Source organism: Peromyscus maniculatus, chromosome 1 (genome assembly GCF_049852395.1).
Source record: "Peromyscus maniculatus bairdii isolate BWxNUB_F1_BW_parent chromosome 1, HU_Pman_BW_mat_3.1, whole genome shotgun sequence".
In the NCBI taxonomy this organism is placed as follows: Eukaryota; Metazoa; Chordata; class Mammalia; order Rodentia; family Cricetidae; genus Peromyscus; species Peromyscus maniculatus.
This window is the reverse complement of record NC_134852.1, coordinates 60,319,038-60,339,990: the sequence shown is the minus strand read 5'-3', so window position 1 is coordinate 60,339,990 and position 20,953 is coordinate 60,319,038. Positions and strand designations below refer to the sequence as shown.

The 20,953-nt window shown below is 49.2% G+C and overlaps 1 protein-coding gene across 15 annotated transcripts in view; it reads left to right on the top strand.

The window, feature by feature from the left end:
* Nav2 (neuron navigator 2) overlaps window positions 1–20,953 on the top strand; it is a 654,337-nt gene that overhangs the window by 508,347 nt on the left and 125,037 nt on the right. The gene's annotated exons all lie outside the window — the stretch shown is intronic.

The window sequence follows — 20,953 nt, the reverse complement described above, 5'->3', positions numbered from 1 at the left end:
GAGTTTAACTCACCACCGCGATGCGACTGAGGGCCTTCCATAGGCAGCGGAGTGTGTACCGGCGTGTGAGGGGGAGGGGAAGCTTATTTGTAGTCTCACTTCCAGGTAATTTGTGAATGTCACTTACGTCTCTTTATCGTGCTGGCCTAAGACTTCATCCATTCACATGACTTGCTCGGAAGTTTTCTGAGACCATTTCCACCCTAGTGTCCTAGCAACGGAAATTAAAGATAAGGAAAGTCAGGGCTAGCAACCTTATTGGTGCTCCATAGAAATGGGATGGAGAAACCAGTGGAGGTTCTGTGATGTTAGGAATGGCTGGAGTACCCACTAGGTGCCACATACCGAGGTTGGTGCGTGTATGTTACCTTGCTCCACCTTACAGAGTCCTTAAGGGTAAACGATGTCATAGTCCTTGCCTGATCGACAAGGGAACAGGAATGGGAAGGCGAGATAACTTACAAGTGGTTATGTACCTGTTAAGAGGCAGAGCCCAGGGCCAGAAAGGTGGCTCACTGGTTAAGAGCATGCTCTGTTCTTCCAGAGGACCCAAGTTCAATTCCCAGTGCCTATGTCAGGTAGCTTACAAACCACCCATACCTTCAGCTCCAAGGGATCCAACACGTCAGCCTCTGTGGGTAATTTCACTTGTTTACACATACCCACACTCGGACATAGAATTAAAAATATATTATTAATAAGTTAAAAAAAGAAGCCAGGGAAAGTAGCTCCAGAGCCCATTGATTATATCCACTGTGCTAAATTGTCCTGCCAGCACCTTTTTGCTATGCTGAAATAGTACAACTATTATTATTATTATTATTATTATTATTATTATTATTATTATTAGCATTAGCATTAGCATTTTGCCTGCATCTGTGTACCATGTATGAGCTCAGTGCCTGCAAAGGTCAGAAGAGGACATTGGACCCCCTGAATCTGATGGTTCCACTGGCCCCTCAGTTACAGATAGTTGTGAGCTACCCACAAAGGGTGCTGAGGATCAAAGTTAAGTCCTCCTTGAGAGTAGTCAGTGCCTTTAACCACTGAGCCATCTCTCCAGCTCCAACTACAAATTGGCACAGGCATAGAGCTGGGGAGGTGGTTGAGTGGTTTAGGGTAATTGCTGGAGGACCTGAGTTGAAATCCCAGCATCCACGTAAAAAGCTGGCCATGGCTTTATGAAACAACTTGGCACTGTGGGCGAGTAGAAGGAAGGAGGGTCACAGAGGCGTGCAATCTCCTACCCGATCTCTAGGCTCAGTAAGAGACCATGTCTCAGCCAGAGATAGAGCGTGACACCTGACGATGTGGCACAGTAAACACAAGAAAAGACATTTAAAGAAGAAAAAAACTTTAATAAAAAATTTTTAGGGCATAGGCCTAGAGGTGTTTGAATTTTGTCCTGAAGTTAGGACAATTTTAGGGGGTAAAACCTTCAAAAGCAAGAGCTTCTAAATTCTTACAGTCTTAAATTTCTCTATCCAGAATGGCTGAGAATGTCAATGCCCTGATAAACAGTCTGGCAGAGTCCAGCCAAGTCAGCATCATTGTGTATTTCTAGCTTTCCACAAACACTGAAAACAGTGATGTGTACAGTAATAAACTGAAGTGAGCACAATTTAATCTTTTGCTATTGTTTAGGGGATTTGGGGTTCCAGCACAGTGGACCTGGTTGTTTACTCATTCTCCTCTTGATGTACTAGCCCATGTGCTGGTTCTTCTGAGATTTCTGTTTCCTGTGACGAAAAGCTACTTTGTTGCTATTGCTGGGTGCTGGGTTGAGTTTAAAGTATCAGTGTCCACAAGGTGGAGACATGCACACACACTCCAGGGGGAGGCTTAGTGATGTCCCTGGAGAAGCCCTGGTTTCCCTAGCTCCCTGAAAAGTGCAAAGGTTTGCATTGCCTTCCTGCTTTGCAAAGCTTGTGCTTTCTGTGTGAGATAGGGCTCTGAGCACGTGTAGGTAATGCAGAAGAGTAAGCACACGCCTGTGACCGAAACCCAAGAACCCTGCTCTTTCTTCTTTCAGTGCGCTTTCTACTCTAAGAATTTCCAAACCAGAAGAGGCAGCCGAGGCAATACTTGATGCTCTTTCTGCTGGGCCTATTCTAGAACACTTGCTAAGCCCGCTTCCATCCCTGAAAACACAGCTGGAAGGTTCTGCTGTGAGGCCAAATTAGCAGTTTGACTTTATACGCCCAGTGCAAGGCAGGCCACTCAATGTCTTTCTAACCCACTTCTTTACATCAACTGACACGGTTGTATCAGGACTGGCCACTTTTCCCAGAATCTGCTCAGTAAGACGTTTATGAGACAACTGATGGCGTGGACAGTGAATGGACGAGAAACACTGTCAAAGGTCCGAGCCCCACGCAGCCTCTTAGGAGCCCTGTGCTGTTGAGCATGTCGTCTAAGTTCCCTAGACTCTTCGGTTGCCAGATGCACACTTCAACCTTCTAGTTAGCCCTCTCATTGAGGTTGCATCCTGTTCCAGCCGCTTATCTCACAAAGACACAACATTTCCACCGGGACCTAGATGTCCTATCGGCCTGTAACATCTGGGTACTTGGAAACAGCGCATCGACAAGCACGGATCCAGCTGTTCCTTTGGCTTAGGGGAAACAGCCTCAATGTCTGAGCAATCTTTATCAGGTCAGAGGGGAGAACGTTTGCAGAAGCTGACAGCAAATGTATTCAGAAATCTACTGTGGAAGTAAGGTCTAGTTTCTGAAAACATGTGGCTATATTTTTTTATATGATGCAAGGTCCTAGCTTAGTCCAGAAACTGCTTTTCATGCATAACTCATGTTCTTTGTGTGTGCACAGTGGAAGCCAACAGCACTGCATCACTGGAGAGTCTAGCTAAGAGCTGGATGAACAGCGCAGTCATTTCTCTGTGTGTTTATCACACTGTAGTGTGCAAGCACATTATGCATCTTCATCTGGCCCTGCGGCTTCTTCTATCAGGCTGATATAATTGGGCACTGATTATAATGGAAAGGTAACTAAAGTGACAGATGAAGGTGTCTCTTAGCAAGTCTGGATGTCCTGAGTCAGTCCTGTGCTCAGATTCTAAAACTTCAGAGTACCATGTGGCACAGAATAAAATTATGAGGGCAGACTTAGCATCCATATGTTTTGAAGGATTTTTTTCTTTCCTTTTCAAAGGCAGCACTGGGTTGTATAATCTTCTGAAGTATAAATATACAATCCTTCCTGGAAAAAAAAAAAAAAAAAGGCCATTTAAACTTAACCTCAAAAGCTCCCTTGCTCTAAGAACCTTTGGCGGCTTCTGTGGCCTTTGAAAACGGCTCTGAACTAAACATGGAAGAGTCTGGGTGGTTTACCCCTCCTTCTCCCGCGACTTCCCCAGCTGTGGCCCCTCTGCACTTGCCTGCCAATGACTGTGCCACGTGCACTGTTGACAAAAGCTGAGTCTTGTGTCTGCAGCGCTCTGCGCTTGGGACATGCCGCTTCTCCCTGCAGCTCCTTCCGCCAGCAATCCTGTCTGAATGTGCTGAAGCACACCACCCTGTAGACATGCTCCCCTAGCCAGGGTCTGCTTCTGTGGTTCTGTTGGCCTTGGCTCATCCCTAAAATAAGCCTCATCAACCAGGTAAGCCTTTGACGGAGAAGGAATGGCTGGTGTCACAGAACAGGGGTGAAGAACAGGAGAAACCTGAGATTTAACCCTTGTTCTACCAAATGACCTGGAACAAAGTCTTAGTATTGAAAATTAGAGATGGTACCTGTTATCAGGCAAAGAGTCAGCAGTCCTTAAGTACAAGTGTGCATAGATGTATGCATGCATGCATGCATGCATGCATAAACGAGTCTGTGTGTTTTCTCTGTAGGAGCTTTCCTAAGTCCAGATACTAGGGCACAGCAGGCATTTAATATTTTGTGATCGGTCTATTTGTGGTGCCCACCATGGCAGGGCCTTGGGCTTGTGGACATTTTTCCCCACCAACTGAAAACCCAGTAGTCCTGGTCACTGAAGACTCAGGGAAAGGAAGTGTGGCCGGTAGTGCCATCTAGTGGCCAATAGGGATGTTGCTGTGGCCTCACTGCTTTTTGAGTGGTACAGGCCATGGAGGTTGCTTCTCCGCTGTGGATGTCCAGCCTGGGAGAGAAAACAAGGCTTCGAGCAGTCTTGTCTGCAGCGGTGACATCTGCATGGCCTGAGTTCCCCTGCTCAGTAGCAGGCAGTACTCTGTCAACAGAGGTGGTCAGATCTCTACAGGGAGACACTGTTCCTCAGAAATCAAGGAACCTACCCTGCTGAATGGCCTATCACTCCATCAGTCCTTCAGGACATGCCTCAGACAGCCCAGAATGATATTATAAAGTTCCTTAGACTTGGGTTTTAAATAGTGGCCATATATTTTTTACAGTTCTAGAGGCTGAAAGGTGTGAAAGGTACCAGTGAGGCCTCTCTTTCTGGTGTAAAAATGGTGGCCATTGTCCTTGCATGGCAAAAGAAGAAAAAGCTTGTGTTCCCCCTTCTTAGAAGGATGCCAGTCCCATCCTAAAACTCGTTTGTAAGGCTTCATGGAGACTAAATTACCTCCCTTCCCTAGGGTCCTACCTCCTGATAGCAGCCCAAAGCATTCAGTCTATACAGGATGTTTCTGCTTGCAGACATCACTTACATGAACAATATCCTGGCTTTCCCCTCCCCCATTACTGCCAGGTCTCCCCTCTAAAACCTCATCTGGCTACATCCAGGCAGAGGTGGTGACATTGTTCTCTCAGGTCACTTGACATTGGAGATGTCTGTGAGAGGAAGCAGTTCTACCTTAGGGTTACCCTGCATGTGCCTGTACATGAGTGTTTGAGATATGCATGCACATGCCTATGTACAGAAGGGAGATCCACAGTGGGGAGGCAAAACCATACCTGTCACATGCTCTGAAGAGTAAGGTCACATCTGTCTCGAATGCTCACACATCTTCATTGTTTGACACGGTGGCAGTCCCGTAGGAAACAGTTCATGAAATGAATGAATGCTTCAGTTGGCCTTGAGAATAGAAGACCAAGCCAGGAGGTGGTGGTGCACGCCTTTAATCCCAGCACTCGGTAGGCAGAGCAAGGCAGAGATCTCTGTGAGTTCCAGGCCTGTCTGGTCTACAAAGTGAGTTCCAGGTCAGGCTCTAAAGCTACACAAAGAAACCCTGTCTCAAAAAACAAAACAAACAAAGGACGGCATACACTTTAATCCCAGCACTCAGGAGGCAGAGGCAGCTGAATCTCTGAATTCAAGGCCAGCCTGGTCTACAGAGAAAATCCCAGGATGACCAGGACTACACAGAGAAACCCTATCTTGGGGGGGGGGCAGAGGACCAGCCCCCTTCCCCTGGATGAGTATGTGTCTGAAGTCAAAGTCCCTTTGAGCCCCAGGCCCCAGCCACCTGTTCTCCTGGCTTCTTAGCTCCCCCTGTGCTGTCACTGACAGCAGGAAAGAGAATCAGCACAGAGTGCGCCAGGTGTGGGCAAGGGCTCTTGTCCACACACACACACACCCTCCACACTCCCCCACCCCAAACCCCTTGAATGTGGTGGGCTGTTGTTGCGTGAGGTTGTCTCACCAGGCAGCCAGCAGGTGGCGTCAAGTCCAGTTCTTAGCTTGAAAGGCTCTCTTCCTTACCTGGTCAGTCCTCCCCATTGTCGGCTTAGGATGGGCCCCAAGCGGCTTGCCAGGCTGCTGGCGCAGGCAAACTGATAGGAGAGGAAGACTGTGTATGCGATTCCCTGGAGCCAAGATCAGTGACCTGTGGGGAGGCTGTCCCGGAAGGCCCTGCTTCAGGCAGTCTCCAGGAGGGTATGGCGGGAATCTGACTTGGAAAGGACCCCAGCTTGTAGGATCCTGCAAAGCTCAGGTAGTTCCTCCCGCCAGCCCCTGGACTGACTTGGCAGACACTCGGAAGATTGACCATCATGGGAAGAAAGGGGGCCTTTTTTCCTGGCACCTCTGTGTGTTCACCAACCTTGGGGTTTTCCGAACCCCGTAGTGGAGGGTTTTGATGGACATTCTCCTGTGTAACCATGACCACTTACTCACCAGTGGTCTGCTTTAAGCACCAATCACACAGTTGGTTCCTTTGGCAACCAGCCCCCATCCACAAATTGTCAGCTCGGCAGCCCAGATGCAGGTATGGTAGAGAGGGGCCTGTGAGTTCTGAAAGGCACTCTTCTCACCCCATCCCTCAGGAAATTCCTGAGAATTTGGGGCGCTTGCTAATAACGAAGAGCAGAAGCCAAAGTATATCACAGTATAACAGCGATATTGGGGTACCCTCTGGGAGTTCTAGGTTCATCACACAGTTGAGACCAAAACCAAAGGAGGTTTATTAGAGAATGACGTGTGTCTAAAGAAGAGCAAGGATGAGTTCGTGGCTCCAGTGACCCCCGCTACACAAAGGAGGGGTGTTTCTGTCGCATTGCGTGGGCCTTGCATTCATCGGCACGGGCTTTTCCTAGAATGTTCTGTCACGTGTTGTTCTCTGGACATCTTCAGGCGTTCATTAGCATCATCTCTGCCCCTTCCAGTGGAGGGATTTAGTCTGAAGTAGGTTTTCCAGCCGTCCTCTTGGCCAACTGGGTTTCTTGAATTTTATAAGGCTTGATGCAAGGCTTGCTAGGTCTCATTCTCTACCCTGCTCTCCTGCCTCTGTAGTGAGTCCCTTGCTCCAACTGTGCAGCCCTCTTGCTAGTACCTTCTGACTAAGAGCATAAGAAGCTCTGTTTAAGAGGGGTAACGAGTTGCATCCTTGGGCACTCTCTGGCTTCACAAGCTTTCCCGTTCTTCCGGTGAAGGTGACTTCCTGGAGCTAAGGGGTGTCATCAGTCACCTGTTAGCATGGAGAGCCAATGTGTGGGGCCTCTAGGGGAAGTCTGGAAACAGTGCAGGGCTTTTGTACGCTCCTGATTCTGTGAGAAGCCAGTGACCCTCATCTGAGGATAATGTTGCTTGGAGTGGCCGTGACAGCCAAGCGGAATGACACAGGCTGATGATGTCTGAGTGGCCGGGGCCCTGTAGACCCTTCTAACTCTCTCTGGCCATGGAGATAAGACACCAAGACCCAAGGACATTGAATGTGTGCATCCTGCCTAGCTTAGCCTGGTTCAGAGACGTTCTCCGAATCTATCCGCTCGCTCCAGCTCATCCCCAGTCTCAGATGATAGAGGCTAGTGAATGCTCTCCTGAGAAGGAGTCAGGGCTGAGATGGAAACCTATCGGATAGACACCTGGTTTAGTATGAGCGTTAAATACTCCACAGACAACCACTGTGCTGTGTCAGAGAACCCCATGGTGACTGATCAGCACCTCACAAGGCTCCCCTTCCTTTCCTCACCCCTGGTCTGCACTGTCAGCTGTCTTGTGGGAGAATATTCCTTTCCCATCTCAGGGTTCCATGTGGGTAAACAGTCTCAGCAAGTACGCACCCATGTCTGGAGTGATTCAGCTAGGCCTCAGGTGTTCACCAAGGGGAATTCCACATAGGAGGCATTCATCAGTGCTGCAGACACTCTTCATTTAGTAGATTTCAGCTGGCAGGTATTTAGCAGGCATCTCCGTCCCAGCCCCTGGCTGTGCCCTGGAGTGTGAATTTGTTTTCCAGGGTGGATCACTGGATAGTCTTTTCTGTACTAAGACTGGATCCTTGAACCTACTCTCTAGTGTAAACCGGCAGCCCATGAACTCACACTAGGAAGCGACATTTCCACATTCAGGGAATATACCCGACTCTGTAGCTTTGGATGCATTGTCAAAAATGGGGGATAATGTTTCCTTTGCCCTTCTGTGTCCTAACTCCAACTCCAAAGTTCAGATTTTATACGATACTGTTCTTAAAGGCCCTGAAATATTTAAAACCCCTGGAAGACATGAAAAGACGGCCTCCCCGTTTGCTGTCTGCTTGCGGCCCGGTATCCTCCTCCCTCCCTCTGCTGGAGAGCTGTAGTGGACAGAGCCCTCCTTCTCCGCCCCATGCTTTGATGAGCATATATTGAAGAGAGCACTGCTGCACAGCACGGGGTGGGACCGCCGCTCCCCAGTGTTTCTCGCTAAGCCTTTGTGCCTCTCTCGTCTAGAAATGCCAGCTCACGTTAGCTTTTATCTTAAAAGTGAGCCACTGGCGTTGCAAATCCCTTCCCAGTTGCTTTTGCCCAGCTGGCAGCTAGAATGGCCTTGACAGATTTATGGTGGCAAGGTTGGAGAATACCGGATTGGAGTGGAGATGAATCTGAAGAAAAGCACCTGGATTGAGTTGGGAGTGTCTTGGCCCTGAGACAGTAAGCCCATGCTGAAAGACTCAGAAGGGAGGCAGACGCTGAGTGTGCCTGGGCGCTGATCAAGATAAGAAGCTGAAGTTTCCTTGTGAGCAACCTCCCATCATGCTGTGCTGCAGACGCTTCCCAGTGGGAGTCACAGGACCTGCCAGCCATTGCTTAGGGAAACAGCTTTTTCTAAGTCTGTTTTCCATGTGTTACATGCCAGGGAACTGTATCTCTTTGCTTCTGAGTCCTTTATTCTTTTTAAGACATATTCAAAGATGGGGATGTGCTGCTTCTGTGCATAAGGACCAGACAGGACCCCCAGGAACTGGAGGATAGTAGTTGATTTTAGGGAATTAACCATGCTGTGATGGAGACAGGCAAGTCCAAAGTCTCCAAGTTCTGGGACCATCCACAGTTATGATTCCCTTCTCAGGATCTGCCTTTTTTAAAGTCTGCAATTGTGCCGGGTGGTGGTGGTGGCGGCGGCGGCGGCGGCGGCGGCGGCGGCGGCGGCGCACGCCTTTAATCCCAGCACTCGGGAGGCAGAGCCAGGCGGATCTCTGTGAGTTCGAGGCCAGCCTGGGCTACCAAGTGAGTTCCAGGAGAGGCGCAAAGCTACACAGAGAAACCCTGTCTCGAAAAAACAAAACAAAACAAAAAAACAAAAGTCTGCAATTGCTTAGATTTTATATATATACACACCTATAATAAATATCTTCTGGGTTAAATATGAATCTCTTTGAAGCAAGAACTTCATCACATCTAGACTAGGATAGCTAGGTATCACAGCCTAGCCAAGTTGACACGTACAATTAACCACCCAGTCTGTCACAGGCCTTATGTGGAGTCATGAGAATGAGTTGTCTGAGATGGGAGATACCTTCACCTGTATTCCTCAAACAGAGAACGTCATGGCAGGAGCTCTAAACTAGAGCAACCTGTAGGGAATCGGAGCATGGTTGAGAGTCTATGTGTGCCTCAGAGGAAGCATTGTACCCCTCCCCAGGCCGTCAGTGTCCCAAAAAGTCTCCTGAGAAGCAGCAGGTTTATTTCCTCATCTCATTGCTGAGCTAGTGGCAGACAGACACACTGGCCAGAACACCTCTGGTGGCTGACACCTTCTATGACTCAAATGTGAAATGATGCACGTGTCTAAGGAGGGGCCTTCATGTCCTAGCCATAAGTCATGGCCGTCTCTCCTTCTTGATTTTGGGAAGGGGAGGCAGGGATCTGTGGTTTCCTCTGCTGCATGTGGGAGTCTGGATCTCTCTTGCCAGAGCTGTGTCTGTAATCAGCTGGTCATCTCTTTTGCGATTAGGAATTTCATATATTTGAGCAGGAAAGGGTGAAGTCAACTGAAGTAGTCAGTTGTGAAGACCAGATGTGGTGTTGGCTCTGTGGAGGAGGAGAAAGGCTGTAGAGTCGACTCACCATGCCTGCTCACCTGTGTCTACTTGTCTCTGAGCCACAGGTTGGGCAGCCTCTGTGGTATTCCAGGTATATACAAGGACTGTCTCACCTCTTCTTCAACTGGCCAGCCAGTTCTTTGACATGGAGGCCAGTTTCATCCCCTATTTACCATTTTCATTGTTGTTGTTGTTGTTTTGGTTTTTTGTTTCTTTGGTTTGGTTTGATTTTTTTTTTTTTTTTTTTTTTTTTTTTTTTTTTTTATTCAGGGTTTCTCTGTGTAGCCCTGGCTGTCCTGAAACTTCCTCTGTAGACCTGCCTGGCCTCGAAGTCACAGAGATCCTTTTGCCTCTGCCCCCACCCCCGACAGCGAGTGCTAGGATTAAAGACATGAGCCACCACTTCCCGGCTCCTTATTTACCTTTGAGGAGACTGAAGCTGAGAAAGGTTGAGTTACTTGACTGGGCCACATCGGTAGCAATAGCTAGAACCAAGCATTTCCTGAGGCTAGATTCAAACTCTGGGCTCGCAGGCCTTCTCCAGTGTGGCTTCTCACTTGAGGAGGAAGGCTAGAAGGCAAGACTTGAAAGGAAGATTCTGCAGCCCCGGGGAAAGTAAAGCCAGCTAGCTAGGGGTGTTCAGAGGCTGGGGCTCAGAGCACTGGGCTGCTAATAGGAACTGTTTAACCCGTCAAAGTGTGTAGAATAGGTATCTGTGGAGTGCTGATATACCGGGACATCTGTATCACCTCCCCCCCGCCCCCCCCCCCCCCCCCCCGCCCCAGGGCTCAGGGACCATCGAAGAAGAGAAGGTGGGAAGATTGTAGGAGACAGAGGATGGGGAGGACCCAGGCCAACCAGTGTCTTCTAGACATTAAAGGACAGCTGCACTCCTGAAGTCACATTAGCTGTGGTTTCCTGCATGAGACCTGCACAAGATTAAACCAGTGGACATTCCAGCTTGACATCAGCCCCTCCCCCTGACTGATGAGCTATCGACCGTTGGAGGCCACTGGGGGAAGAATAGTCATCTTAAAGGAAAGGGTGTGACCATGAGCCAGGTAAATGTGGGTGGTCCTTGAGGATTAGCCTGCCCTGGAGGCCCTGGGAAGACAAGACACAGTCTAGCATCTGACAGTGTGTCATCACGCCCATCCCAGAGAACTGAAAACTGAGTACAAGAGAAGTGTCTTGTCCCCTATCACAGAGTTGCTAAGGGTTATAGCCATTGAGACCACAGCATTATCTCTTCCAGTGCTGCCCCCTGCTGGGTGTTTCTAGTGTTTTCACTCTCCGATGCCTGCCCTTCCTTGGATTGATAGAAGAAGAATGAGTAAGGGGGTTATTGAGTGTTTCCTAGTTGGATAATGTCGAAGGTTTGTTCTTGGTGCCAGGTTATAGGGAGTTCAGAGCAAGGCTGAGGTTTGTTTTGGAAATGAATGATGGCACAGAGCTCCAAGCCTGGGGCATAGCATCTACACTTGTAGAAACTAGATATGCATAGTGTAGAAGGCATTCAGTGAGTAGTGGGTTCCAAAGAACCAAGCTGCAACCACAGATGGAATTTAGGCTTGCGTTTTTCATTGCCCACAACACTAAGATGACCTGTGGTTAAAGTGCAAAAGAATGTGCTAGAAACTAGAGCTGCCAGGTTGTGGGTGGGGCTGTTTGGGGAGGACAGAAACGTCGGACTCCCGGTCCTCAGTGTTTTCAAGCCCGGAACTCGGTGTATCCAGGAGACTGCAGGGTGATTCCTCCAAAGGAAGATCTTCCAGCTGTGGATGCAGGATGCCCCGGTTCCCACAGGAGTCACTGTGTCCGCTGCCATAGGAACAGAACTGGGTGTTGCTTTCTGGACTAAAGTATCCTGGAAAGACAGGGCTCCATAGGTCAGGCCAGACTAGGAAATCTGGAGAGACCTAAAAGGTGATTCTTCTAAAAAGAAAAAGAATTAACCCATGCCTATTCTAATAAACACAAAAATCAGAAGGCCTCTTTCCTGCCCTGGGGGCTGACCTGACTGTGAGGGAAATGGAGATTTTGTTTGTTTTGAAACAGGGTCTTATGCAGCCCAAAGTGGCCGGAAACTCATATGTAGCTGAGAATCACCTTGGCTCCTCTTCCTCCTGCTCCCTCCTCACTAGAGCTGAGGTTACAGGTCTGTGCCCAGTTATCACGGCACTTGGGGTTGAGCTCAGGACCTTGTCTGTGCTAAGCAGGTCCTCTCCCATCTGAGCTGCAGCACAAGCCCCGGGATAAAGGGTTCAGCAGCACGTTGGACTATGGCTACTGAGACGGACTGTCCACACAATAGCCATTATACCGCCTTGTGCACAACGAAAGCTGAACTTGAGAAGGTGTTCAAGGTCACAACATCACACCCACTTTCTGTGTAGCTTATGGAGCTCAGCTTTGCCCCCAGCCACCTTTGAATGATCCCTTCAGCTTACCTATTCACAGCTCTTGTTTGTGGGAATAGATGCATCAGAACAAGTTAAAGGGTGAGGGAGGAGGGCGCGGGGCGGAAAAAACAACCAAAAACCATCAGGGACTCCACCCCTTAGTCTGTGTGTCACAGCTATTGTTACTGCAGCTCCTGGTGTGTTGACTGAGGGCAAATCGTGTGTTCTGAAGCCACAGTGTTAGCCCCATTCTCCTCTGGAGTCTTTCGCCCAGACCGTGCCTTCCTCCGCCTGCCCAGCAGAGGACTCCAGTTACTGTTGGTCCTCAGTATTGCCTACGGTTTGTCAAAGGAGCTGGCTGGCTCGCCTGTGTGCTTGTTCACCTGGCTTCTGAGTAATTCCGGGCTTCATCCCTCCACCCCCGTGGCTCAAGCAGCTGCCTTGCTATATAGGAAGAGAGGTGTCCACATAACCGTCTGTGTCATGTCTGCCTGCTCTGAGGACACAGCTGCCAATCATCCTGGCAAAGGGAACATCCTCCCAAGTGCTGAGAATGCACTGCCATGCTCAGCCTGTGTGGTGCTGGGAACCGAACCCAGATCCATTGCAAAAGCAGCAAGTGCTCTCAACTGCTGAGCCATCTCTGCAGATTCTGTTTGCTTGTAATATATGCAGTGTTATTATTATATGTGTATGTATAGTATATGCGTGAGAACTAGCTTCTTCACCCCAACCCAGGGCTTCCTTGTCAATACTTGCAGAATGCCGCTGGAAGGTCCCTCCTCCATGAAAGCCTCTCTGGTGCTTATCCCTGTTTTTATCCTTGTTGAGCCCCATACGGGCAGCTGTGAAGTCAAGGACCTGGATTCTTGTATCCCCAGCATGCAGGCTGGTGTCTCCCTCACAACAGCAGTTCCTGAAGTCATCGTTGAAGAAAAAAAAAATGCCACAGTCTTGAATGTGAGCCACCTCTAGAACAAATACCCACATGTAACCCTCCTGTAGGCAGCCCTTTCTGCGGCCCTCCCCTCTCCCAAGGGCCTCCAGGAATCTGGTTTTACCTCGTGACTCAGTCTGCAGAAGAGGCATGTCTCAGTTACAAGTCAGTCGCCCCTCGTCGCGTGTTCTCCGGACACCTCGGCATTTCTCTCTGCTACGGTTTTGTTAAAGACGAGGTGAAACTTGTGTGAACCTCAAGCACAGTGCCATACAGTTGCTCCCCGGTGTCAGAGAGGTGGAGGCTCTTCCCCTGACCCATCTGCTGAAGCCAGAAGAGCAAAGAGCCTGGGTGTCTTCTAATTCCATCTCCAGGGGCTCTAGTCATCTTCTGGAGAGACCATAGAAAGCTCAAAGCCAGCACACCTGCTCCTGACGGTAAAGGAACGTGAACTTGTGTCATGTGACACTTTGGGAGTTAGGGAGCAAATCAGAAACTTTGGGACAGCAGGTTATAGCCATCCCAGAAGCTTAGCCAGGAGGTCTTAGCATGTTGAATGTGCTTGGAGAGAGGACTTCATGTGGACAGGAATGTGTATGCATGTAGAGGTCAGAGGACAGCCTTTGGGTGGCCTCACTTTCCTACCTTGTCTGAAAAAGGGTCCCTTGCTTGCTGCGTTACCCAGATAACTAGCCCACAAGCTTGTAGAGATTCCCCTCTCTCTACTTTGCACTTTCTACAGTGCGGTGCCGGGATTACAGATGCTCACACTTCGAAGTCCAGCTTTTATGTGGGTTCTTGGGGTCTGACTCAGGTCCACCAGCTTGTGCAGGAAGCACTTTACCCACTGAACCACCTCCCCAGCCAGGAAGGATTCTTCTGACAGTGCAGAGGTGTCTGATTATGACATTCCTACATAGTCCGCCACCACATGTTGTCCCCGTGCTCTGAGTTCATCGTGGCTAATACTCCTGACCTCACCAGCCATCTGGATCTCCACCAGGGAGACAGCTCTAAGGCCTGGAGCTCTCTCAGTCTAGTCTACTAGTTAACTGATATTTCAGAAGGGGCCTGAGGTTGTGGGCACAGCTGTATCAGCTTCAGCCTAGGTCCTATTAACATGGGTGGACATTGCCTCTTGCCACAGCAGAAGCCAGGGCCAGGCTGGCCTCAGACTCACAGAGATCTATCTGCTCTGCCTCCCAAGTGCTGGGATTAAAGTCGTGCGCCACCACACCTGACATTTTCCTATCCCTTAAGTTAAATTTCTGTATATAGATGTTTTGCTTGCACGTGTGTCTGTGGCTAGTGCCTGCAGAGGCCAGAAGAAGGTATTGGGTTCCCCGGAACTGGAGTTAGGGACAGTTAGGAGCCACCATATGGGTGCTGGATATTGAAGCTGGGTCCTCTGGAAGAGCCCCCAGTGCCCTAACCACTGAATAGTCTCTCCAGCCCTGGACACATGACTTTTGCAGAGCTATAAACACAGACGAGTTCGTGTGTAGATGGGTGTAGGCTAACTCTCAATGAAGTGGGCTCATTGGTGGTGACCATGTTCTACATTAACATAAAATATTAATATAGGTCAGCCTTTGAGGGGAGCCAGGAGCCAGGAAACTCAATCCTTATTGCATAGCTTTCTTATAAACCTTAAAATGCTCTGAAAAATCAAAGTATTTCTTAAAAAAAAAAAAATTAGTTTCAACCCTGCTAAGGACAGCCAACAACCAAGAAGCCCTGACCCTGGAATGTGTGTTTTTCTCGGACTCCCTACTGATTCAGGCACATCTGAGTGGTGAGACTTCCTGGGTATCAGTGTGTCTCCATTCAGCATGTTTCATGCCAAGAAAGAGCTTAAAGGGGCTTTGTCTAGAGAGCAGTCTCCTGTGTGTTAGGATGCGTCTCATCTTTCACAGGGTGGACAGAAAGCTTCCTGCTGGTGCTAGAAATATTTGCTGCAATCCACACTAGCAGTTGAACCACAACAAAGAGATTTCAAGACAAAACGCTGGGTACAGGGGCCTGCCCATTTTCCAATTGGGGCAGTATTTCTTCAGAGTGATGTGCCACGGTTCCCATTTTAAACAAGCGTTCTCATGGATCGTGATGAAACTTTTACACTTGCCCATTTATTTCAATAGGAGATGCTAAGGACACTCTGGTTATAGTTCTTGTCTCTCTGTCATTTAAGGATGTGTTTCATTAGCATAGTTTTAGCTTTTCAAATGTTAAAACTCTTGGGCCAGAGAGACAGTTTGTTGGGTAAAGGCGGTTGCCACTTAAGCCTGAGTTCAATCTGCAAGCCCATGGCTGTAAGGAGGAGGGGGTTAGGGCCATGGCTCAGTGTTAGGAGCACTTGTTGCTCTGGCCGAGGACTCAGGTTCCGTTTCCACCACCCATGTGGCAGCTCACAACCATCCCTAACTCCACTCCCAGGGGATCCAACGCCCTCTTCTGGCCCTGAGAGGTACCAGACATACATTTGATGCTCACACAGACATAAATGCAAGGCAGCCACACTTAAAGACTTTTTTAAGGTAAAATGAGAGCACCAACTTCATAAAGTGGTCCTCTGGCCTACACACACACATACACACACACACACACACACACACACACACACACACACACTCACACACAAACACCTTAAGATTCTTTTCTTTTGTGTGCCATATGTACCTGTTTGTGTATATATGTGAGTATATACTTATGTTTGTGCTTATGGATGTATGTACACATGTACAGAGCCAAAGGCTGACATTAGGTTTAATCCTTTGCTGCTGTCCACCTTTCATTTTTTCCCTCCCTCCCTGCCTTCTTCCCTCCCTTCTCCCCCCCCCCCTTCTTTCTTTCTTTCAGACAGGGTATCACTGTGTCACCGTGATTGGCCTGGAACTTTCTGAGTAGCTCAGGCTAGCCTACAACTCACAGAGACCCGCCTGCCTCTGCCTCCCCTGTTCTGGGATTAAAGGTGTCCACCACCACCACCCAGGGCCACTTCAGTTTTTCAGACAAGGCCTCTCACTGGACCTGGAACTCATTGGTTCACTTAGGCTGGATGACCAGTGAGCTCCAGGGGTCTGTATCACTCCACCTGCCGCTGCCGGTACTGGACTTACAGAGACATGCCACCCCACTCCTTGCTTTTCTGTGAGTGCTGGGCATCTGAGCTCAGGCCCTCATGCTTATATAACAGGAAGTCCATCTACTGAGCCATCTCTTTAGCACCGCCCCACCCCCCACTGAAATTCTTACAGCCAATCTATGTGTGTAGATCCTTAGGTGAGCTAAGCTCAAGTCCTCTGGAAAGTAGTGTTGCGTAGACTTTTGTTAAAATACGGAGCACCCCACTTCATTTTGAGGAAGACCACAGACCATGGTATGGCGTTTTCCTACTGTGCTGACAGTTCCCCTCTTGGGTCCACCCCTCTGCCAGGAGTGTGGTAAGAGTAAGATGGCGCAGTGATGAGGCCAGGTCCCCTGGGTGCCACAATCGGGGCAAGGGAATACCGACGCTGCCAGGTGCCTCTGCTGAGTCCCCTACTGCAAAGGAGAGTCTCACAGAGCTGAAGGGACCACACGGCCAGTCAACAGCCCGTCATGCCGCCTGGAGGCCTGAGAGCCAATGCAATCGAATGCAGATGTGTAAAATGGGGGCCCTGGCTTCTCCTGGGGTCCAACGAGTTTTAGGTAGTGACTTCAAAACTACTTTTGGTTGAATTTGTTTTTAAGATTTTAATTGTAGTGTTACTAAAATATGGCCTATGTTTTAAAATATACCCCTCCCCAAGCCATAAGAATCCAAAGGGCAGGGTGTCTCATGTGGTGGTGCACAGCCGTAACCTAGAAGCCAGGTGTAGACAGAAGCATCTCAAAGTGTGGGACCAGCAGAGAGAGACCGTGTCTAAAGAACAACAAAGGCGTGCCAAGGTCTTTGCTAGAGACCTGCTTTGACGCTCGTGGGTCACCCTGTGCTGGGCAGAAGTCACTGTTGTTCTGTGTTTGGATCCTCTAGTTGAAGTGTAAGGTCTGACCTGAGCAGCCCGGGCAACTGCTTTTCCAAACACTGCCAGAGAATACTGAGCCTGCTAGTTGGTTGTGAAGAGTTTATTTTGTTGTAACCCCCACATCCCAACTGTACCCTCTGTTCACCTACAGGGTGCTCTTCTGTACATGGTTTTACCAATAGAAATAACTTAATTCTGTGACATCTGTTTCCCCGCAATGAAGGTTCGGGCGGTGGGGTCATGGGGGGATGAGACCCCGCAATTGTTCCTCAGCTCTAGCCTGTCTTTTTCTCTGTGGCCTCTGCTCCGGAGGCCTGCTGAGGCTTCATCTGATTAGCTCAGCAACCTCCCTTGAGGACTCCCTGGGGGGCCAGGCTCTGTTGACAAGGGCCAGCGGGAGGAGGCTGCAGGCCTCCTGGGTTCACTTCTACCGTGGCCGCCCCACCTGCTCGCTTCTCTGCATCCCGAGAACCAAGCTGGACCTCTCCACCTTTCATCCTGGCCTGGACCCGCTGATGGATGTGAAAGTCAGGAAAGCCAGGGAAGGAGCTGGTGTCCTTTGAGCTGAGAACCTCCCCGGGGGACAGTTCACAGCTTTGGAAGCCTGTTGGCTGAGGTTATGTGCCCCACGCTCAGAGCCAGGGTGGCTCAGCGTGGCTACAGGTGGCTGCTCCAGGGCTCAGAAAACTAAAGGAGGATGAAGCTAGAGATGTAGGTAGACCTCCCACATCCTCCTGGAAAGAAATGTTGGAAGTCTGGTGAGGTCTTGAAGAGCTAGCAGCCCCCCAGGGACAGCGGAAAGCAATGCAGAAAGGTAGGAAATGTGTCACACATCCCTCGGCCCCAGGAGGTGTTGGGAGAGTTTCCCCAAATGGTTGAGAAGAGTGTGGGTGTGTGTTGAGAGAATCGCCTATAGAAGGCATAGAGTGAAAGTTGGGAGCTTTCCTGCCTGCCCCGCCCTTGCGTGTACCTGTGGCTGTGGGTGTGTTGCCTAGTTGGGGTCATTCATAATCCCAGGCCTTTCATCACAGGGAAACCTGAGCAAGGCAGGCTGCCCTTGTATTTTCTCCAGCAGCTGCTGTTGGGCTTTGTTTTATTTTATGTCAGTCTGGGGGACCCATTGGCAGCAAGCAATGCATTAGTATCTTTGAATGGAATTCCCTTTCATTTCATTTAAAAATAAGTAAGACTGTGCTGTGAGGAGGAGAGGAGAATCACTGAGGGCATGGCATGGTTTGCTGGGTAACATAAGCCACACTACATCAGCATGCTTTACTAAAAACTCCAGGGCAGAAGGGTTCCAGAAGCAAAATGCTAAGTCTTCGCTTAAATTAAGTGCTGCCATTTTATAATCAGCACTGAAAAATTGGCCCCATTTTTTGCGATCTTATTTTTGCATTTCAGATGCATCATCTCAAGTCAGACCCAGCAGCTGCCCGCCTGCCTTTGGTAAAGGTCGGTGTCTTCAAAGGGGATTAGGCAGCTCTGCTATGCTAGTGTTCAGCTTGTCCTTCTGTGACCCAGAGGGAGGTTTATCCATCTAACTTCTAAGAGGCCCTAAGCTAAAAGGATCCTTTTACAGGTTTGTCCAGAAACTCAATTTACATCCTAATAAACTCAGAGAATCAATGTCACACTGGGCTGTAACCCTGGAGAGCGCCTTGAAAGCACATGTTGTTCGGTTGCTAAAATGTGGGGCTCTGGGGCTGTCCATCAGCTCACCTCCTGCTCTCAGCCTTATGCAGCACCGGATCTGCTGATATACATGCTCACGTATTTATTTATGTTGATGTTGGCAAGGGGTCTCGCCTACGCATAACTGTTTTAGCCCATTTTCCTATGTTCATTTCTAAACTAAAGCTGTGTCCGAAAGCTTGCAGACGAGCTGACAGGTCTTTGAAGAAAAGTAACGGCCCAGGCATGGTGTGATTTCCCTCCTCCTGTGTCTGCTAGCATTTCTTGCAGCTGGGAGGTATTTCCTTTTCAAGCACGTTCTGCTGTGAATGCGCTCTACTAGAGTGAGTCCATACCTGTTGGGTTCCTTCCCCGACCCCTTCCACCTCTTCCAGCTCTCCACAAAGGTGGCTTCTCTCCAGGTCAGGGATCCAGAGCGTGTGTGTGGTACTGAGGCAGACTAGGTTGAACTGTGAACTGTTGAAGGTGAGAGAACGTGACCCTTCCCTGAAGGTGACTCACAAAGCGAGTTTCACTGAGTGTTACATCCCTGCTCTTTTTTTTTTTTTTTTTTTTTTTTGGTTTTTCGAGACAGGGTTTCTCTGCGTAGCTTTGCGCCTTTCCTGGAACTCACTTGGTAGCCCAGGCTGGCCTCAAACTCACAGAGATCCACCTGCCTCTGCCTCCCGAGTGCTGGGATTAAAGGCGTGCGCCACCACCGCCCAGCTACATCCTTGTTCTTAAAGAGGGGAAAGCCATCTCTTTACCAAGCCTTGGGCTCCATGTCTAAAGTGTTTTTCCAACGGATCCTGTGGGATTTCCGAAGCTTTTTCCACAGCCAGTGTCAGTTTAAGAGGTTTCTTGTAGCTGGGCAGTGGTGGCGCACACTTTTAATCCCAGCACTTGGAAGGCAGAGGCAGACAGATCTCTGAGTTCAAGGCCAGCCTGGTCTACAGAGCAAGTTCAAGGACAACCAGGGCTGTTACACAGAGAAACCCTGTTTCAGAAAGAAGTTGTTTCTTGCAGCTGGCAGCTGGCACATGGCCTTTGCTGCGTTCTTGGGGTTACAGGGATGGTGATGTCTACCCTGCAAGTCTGATCATTCCCTGAAAGTCAAGGTGGCTCAGCCAGCATGAGAAATGATGTTTCTGAAAAGTCTGTGGGAGAATGTGGTGATATATTGTGCACCAAAAAAGCATTTGGTGTATGAGGATCAGGAGAGGAGGCCCAGAGGTTAAGGGTATGTACTGCTCTAAGGAACCAGAGTTCAGCTCCCAGCACGTCCATGAAGGGACTCACACCCCCTTTGATACCAGCTGCAGGGGTGTCTGGCCTCCTCAGGTACCTGCATGCATGTACACATGCCCACACACAGACACACACATACATGTAGTTAAAATTAAATGAACAGGGGTATGGAGAGATGGTTCAGTAGCTTAGAGCACTGCCTCTTTTCCTAGAGGATCCAGGTTTGATGCCCAGCACCCATATGGTGGCTCACAACCATCTGTGACTCCAGTCCCAGGGGACCCAACACCATCTTCTGACCTTCCTGGACATCAGGCATGTACATGGTGCACAGATATACATGCGAACAAAACACCCAAACACGTAAATTAATTTAAAACTGTAAATTAATAAATAAGTCTTATTAAAAATAGAGTATGAAATGATGGCGACATGGAAAAGTCAGTGTTCTCTGTAACACTGAAGCGGGCCTGTTTCTCTCCATCTTACTGCACTCGGGAGGTCTCAACCCCATCTGCATCCCAGTACTTCACCTCAGCCCATGCCTGCCTCAGTTCCCATGCAGTTCACTGTTCTCCTTTATCTCTGGCATCCCAGCCACAGTGAACTCCTCCTTTTTCCTGACTTTTCCTCTTCCATTTTCCCTGCTTTCATGCTGTGCGGTTCCATGGACCTGGATGGACCTTTCCATTAGCAAACCCCAGTGTCACCCGCAGGACTAGCTTCTACAGCACTCTGATACCTGTGGCTGCCCCGCCCCACCCCAAGCCCCTGTCCTCTCACACCTTCATGTTGCACCCCGCTATCTGGAGTGAAGAATCATTTGCCTAATTCCAAATCATCGTGAGTCTCACCAGGCAGAGGCCAGGTCTCTCACGTCTCTGGTCCCAGACTGGCATTTGTGTCCAGGAGATGATATAATCGCTGTCCTGTGATGTGGTCACTTGGAGTAGATGGTAGGAGCATTATCTATATTAGTTATAAGATGGTGCTGTT